The following is a 6,000-nucleotide window of genomic DNA, read 5'->3' on the forward strand; positions in this document are numbered from 1 at the left end:
ATAGAGCAATATTCGACAATGTCGCATAATCTTTCGAGCGGTTGTAAAACTTGTGGGTCATCATTTACATAGACCAGGGCATTTGTGAAAATCTTTTTAATTTTGAAATTTTCAGATTTAAGAATTTACTAAATATAAAAATCGGTTACTGGCAGGTTTATAAAATTACGTACATAAGGAATAATTTTTAATCTACTTTTTATAATTGGAATACTTATTTGTTGTGCCTAAATGCAATTATAAGACTTACATCTATTTAGGTTAATATAGATTTAAACAGTTTTCGTTTGTAAACAATTTTCTTACGGTGACATTTAATTATTTATTACTAATTTAAAATTTCGATGCGTTTATACCTGTACGTAATAGTGAATGTAACCATTATTGGACACTAACAATTTTTATGTTCTATTACGCCCTTATTTATAATACTAAACATACAAAAATCTATTAGAGATTTTCACCTATACTGACTCATCATTTTAGGTGTTATAAGATTTAGATACTTAAAATTTAGTGCAAATATTTTTTGACTAAGGGGATATCAGTTAAGAATAGATTTTATATAATTCTACTCTCAAGATGGTGTTAATAAATGAAAATATAATTAAAAACTATATAGCTTTTACAGTTATAAAAGTAGGCCAATTTTTAAAAAAAAAATCAAATTGGCAGTGTGGGCAAAACGAAGCGGGCGGAGATAGTAGATAAATATATTTTGTATTAGACGTATAAAAATCTTAAAGAGAATCTTAGGTGGTCGTAGAGAAAGCCATCAGAAGAACGAGGGTACTTCAGCAAGCCGATATGCTAGTGACGTCGTTTAGAGGGCAATAATGTCGAACAAATGCTTCTTATATGCAAAATGTTTGTGTACTACTTTATATCCGCTTTTATGGTCTTATAGTTACTATATTAATTTAACAAATATGTTACACAATTTAAACCCACACTCAATAATTTATTTACTAGTAAATTCACTTTAGAAGCAAAAGCATTAAAATAATTACAATAATGCGTTAAAAAATTAAATATTCTGATGCTGCCTATACAAGTAAAGATATAAGTACAGTATAAACATTTTATGATAAACATTGTGACAAAGCAAAACGTATATAACTTGAACTAAAAACATATTCAACTTTATCGAGTAAAAGTGTCTTCGTCTCCTTTTGGAACTTCATAGTGATATACCAAAGATATCGTGACCAGGCGACTTAACGTTGAGATCATTACATTTGTTGGTTATTCTGTGGGAGAATTAAGACCTGTGACGGTACTCACAGACGGTATGTGAAGTTTTATTGAACAAGAACTCTGAGCAATATGTGACGAAGTGATAGATCAGATTAAATCTTTGTGTGGTAATTCTAAGCGGGTATTATCAACGTGTGACCGCATAAAAATAGAAGGGTAAACAGAATGTCAAAATATGCAACAGTATTGAGTGAAATTTAGCCAAGGACTGAGACAGAGAAAATGAGAAGGATGGAAGAAGGAAAGAAATGGTAGAAATTGAGAAGTATGAAAGACGTGTACGAAAACAAAAGTTAATTAGAAAAAATCATTGAAATAAAAGTCCGTGTCTTGTCCATGATAGAAGAACGAGGGGTCCCAAAAGTCAGAGCCAAAAAACCGCAGATTCTGCCAATGCCATATGGACAATGACAGCTCGGTGCAAAAGAAAAAAAATTAATCGCTGTGTGTTAATAATAGTATTTATTAATTTATTAAGAAATATCATATGAGTTATTTTTCCGTTATCATAGGATATTGTACTTAGGTGTCGCTTCAACAAAGAAACAAACAAACATTTAGTCTATCGTCTTTGTTGAGCTCGTTCAAGAAGCCAAAATATTGATATAATGTACATTGAAATATATATTTCCACAATTGGTCTGTATTTTCTTCAATCGAAAAGCAAGACAGTCGATAGTTAGAAATAAACAAATATGACAGGACATAGAAGAACGTTCTACAAGTTAATTTAAAAAGAGGCTGTAATTTTATTTATCTAATGTTAGTATAAGCTAAAAAATAATAAAAGCGACTTCAGTAAGTTACTAATGAATAAAAATACAGAACACATATTTTTGGTGTTTCTTTCTGCACAAACACGGGTGTGGTTCATCATTAAAGTCCTCCTGTGTTTCACGATTATTCTAAGTAAGAAAAGGACCAATATTTAGCTAATTCCGCACATGCAGTGGTAGTCGTGCAACAAAGTGCACCGCCGGCCAGCCCGCTGATAAATGCGCATGCGGCAAACAATACGAATTACACAACTGCCACCGTCAAATCAATCAACACGTGTTTCACCTCTCCACGGGGCATCTTCAGGAGTTATGTTACACCGATTACAGAGTCTTTTAGATTATTCTGTACAAAGCGCTGGTAAAATATTCATCCGAATTATTAAAACGTTATTTTTAAAATTATTGATTCTACTTTCCGTTATAGGCATGTGGGTTTTATTATTTTTGTGCATACGTCGTATTAATTAATAGAGAAAATTTTTGACCAGTGTTCTGAACTTAAATTCGTCAATTCATATAAAAAAATAAACTACTCAATGCTAACTGAAAACTATGGGTTTTAACATTATATAATAATATATTAAGTATAATATATACTACAGGTTAATAAAAATAATTTAAAAATTAATTAATATAAATACAGGTATGGTATAATACAGGTTGCTTCCTACACTTACTGTTGGAAATCTCTGTGGTATGTTTTATGTCGTGTTCAGCAGTCATCAGTCATATATTTGTCTTGTGGCTATGGATGATAATGATATTACATGATTTTTATCTGTAGGCAATCTTATTTTCACATTATATAACAATTTTTATGTTTACGGTACAAAACTTTATTTAAATCCAATAATGATAAATTACCTTCCAATACTAACATTATAATAAAACAAGAACTAAAATAATACATTGTAAAATACTAATACATTATTAATTTAAATTGACTTATGTATAATATGATGAGATATTGATGATTTGATGAGCGGATTGAACTAGTTGAAATGACATTGGGCGTAGCGTCCCGAACGGATGTTCACTGGAGCCGTAAGATTGTTTACTCCAAAAGAATAAGAATCGTGTAGCATAGGGAGGTTCACTGATAAGGTCAGATGACTTTTATAAGGTCGTCGGATTAAGCTGAATGCAGGCTCTGCCGGTCTTATTGGAAATCAACGGGGTACCTAAAATAATGAGGATTAGGTATTCTAAAATCTATGACGAATTCTAATAGCTGTAAGTTTAATTTGAAACATAACCCATTATATGATGTTATGATTTTAATATAAACAATATCGGTTAAACTGATGTATGTAATGTAAGTTTTTATTTGTACAAATTCAAATAATAATTAAAAAAATATAAAATAACGTAATTTATTAACTGCATGAAAAAAAGTGTTATACTGTAGACGCCTCTGCGATCTTATGAGAATTGCGACTACGCCTCCGCAAATTCACGACACATTTCTTTAGATTCAAGGTTAAATTTACAGTCAATTACTCATGAAGATGAACCGTTTGCCAGTTCGCTACATGCGGCACATAATCCGTATAAATAATTAACGATCCAATGTTTGGTATGCCAAGTGGAGCTTTAAGAAAAACATTCTTTACTAGAATTCAAAAGATTTAAGCTATGGTAGCTCAGCGGTAGAGGACTCAGGCTTGAGATCTTAGGTCGCGGGTTTAATTCCCAGGATGCAATTGTATATAATTCACACTTGCGTTAATTATATAGGATTACCACTGCTCACAAACATCTTTTTCGTATCAATACCACACTGCGATCATCAACCCGCCTGCCAAGCAAGGGAGCGATTATCGTATGTCTCCCATTGATATTTTAGTGGGAGACCTGTGCCATACATTCTTCTTACTGACTGAATTTGTTAAGAATATATTATAGGTTATGTTTTATTTTACTCTAATCAATATTGAGCATATAATTTAGATAGAAAAGATTTCATTATTTAAATAATTCCTCATTTTTTCTTGTTTTGTTTCTCTCCCTTTTTAATAAACTATTTCTACAATTATTTGATAATTATTATAAAACGAATTATTTTTCTGATAGCAAAAGTTAATTTTTACCTTTACCGCAAAAAAATATAATAAATAACATTAATTAAAACAAATAAATAGTTGTCATTGATAAAATCATATTAGTAATTTTACAGCACCTTTTTTAACAACATATTTATGTTTAAAATAAGAAATCAATAGTTTATTTATTAATGTGAAAATATTTACATAAGAATTAAAAATTTACACCGCAAACGAATTTATAGCTATATTAGAAACAATTCTTCTTGCAATATTTTATTAAATATAATAAAAAAAGAATCCCCCTTTTCCTATAAAGCGTTTTTAAAACGAATTAATTTTTCTTTTCAAGTATAACAAAACTAAATTTTTACTGTTAAAAACAATTGGCATTTTTTTAAATTGGTTTGTATTGATACGATTAAGTTAAAAAAAAATAGAAATTCAAATAACGTAAGAATTACAGGCTATCAAATTCCTTCAAAGCAATTTTAGTGAGACAACTTAAGAAGCTTGAAGTAGAAAAATATCTTTCTTTATTCTAATAATATCAGTTCATGAAAACCTTTTCCGGAATCCCAATTCTTGTATTAGCCCAGATAATACTCTGCGCCAGTGACGTCACAGCGGAAAGCAGACTTTTACGTAACACTTGCGTCAACAGACATTGCGCAACGGTGTACACCTGACTTTATAATGTACGGGCACACACACAGTTGTCTCAAAGATTATCTGTTTAACCCCATCTTTTCCCAACTGAATAGGGCTCACAATCCAACCGGACAATTACAATAATAGACAATGTAACTGGCAGATGCACTTGGCTTCTATCTAAATACTATTTTAAAAGTTGTATTCAGATTTGGCTGGCCCTTGATCCAATTCAAATTTGTAAACGAAAATAACGCGTGGTGTCTGTACACGGAACAAGTCCACTGGCAGCGACCCGAGATCTATAGCTATAGTGCAAATATGCGGAACGATGCGTCTATAAAGCTATGTATACACATAATATTTTAAGCCGCCGATAGACGCCCACTGCGCGGCATAGAATTCCACCAAAGTTCGCCACAATGTCGGGTCCTGCGCTGCCGGCATTCAGAAACTTACTATCTTAACTATGTCATCGGTCACCACCTTTCGGTCCTTGCGCCCATCGGTTGCGCGAGCGATATGCTCCACCATACTGCCATTTCAGACGAGTAATTCTACGAATTAGGTCGTCCACTTTGGTTCTACTGCGGAACTGTACATTTTTAAGTTCAGTTGTTACAAATAAATAGCTTAATTTTTTAACATTTTTTTTTCGGTAATTATTAATGACCAAACAGTAACAGTAGCAAAATTTAAAAAAAAACTAACGACTATAATATTTATTTAAAATAAAACTACAATATCGAAACATTAAAGTACACTTTACATCATTTTCTTAAAATTAAGAAAGATTTTCTAGTTCCGGTTTGATTAGGAGTAATTTATAATCGTAAATAATAACCATATAATCTTTCGCTCCAAAAATTGAAAGACTAAACTATTTGTGCTAATTTATGGGGGGTGACCTTTTTTTGACAGTTTGCTCTTTTATAACTTGACACTAACGATTTAAAGATTGGTTTGTCGCTTTTATCTAAAGATAATGCTAGCTTTAATAACTTGAGATTTTTTCATCTTCGATCCTCAGCGAGATTTTGGGTCAAAATTTCCACCAACGTTCAGAACTGAACCGCATCGTGCGTTTATTGAGCAGTTTTAGTTTTATAGTGAAATTGATATTAAGTAATGACGTACTATTTCAGTTTTTTCTATAAAAGCGAACAAAACGATGTCCAAACAAAATCAAATACCTCAAACTTATTGAATACTACCACAAACTCAAAATGAGAAATTTTCACAAAAAATTATGTGAGTATAATTCAAAGAAA

Source organism: Battus philenor, unplaced genomic scaffold (assembly GCF_028537555.1).
Source record: "Battus philenor isolate CCGP_79_NKW_IND1 unplaced genomic scaffold, ilBatPhil1.0.hap1 SCAF_22, whole genome shotgun sequence".
In the NCBI taxonomy this organism is placed as follows: domain Eukaryota; kingdom Metazoa; phylum Arthropoda; class Insecta; order Lepidoptera; family Papilionidae; genus Battus; species Battus philenor.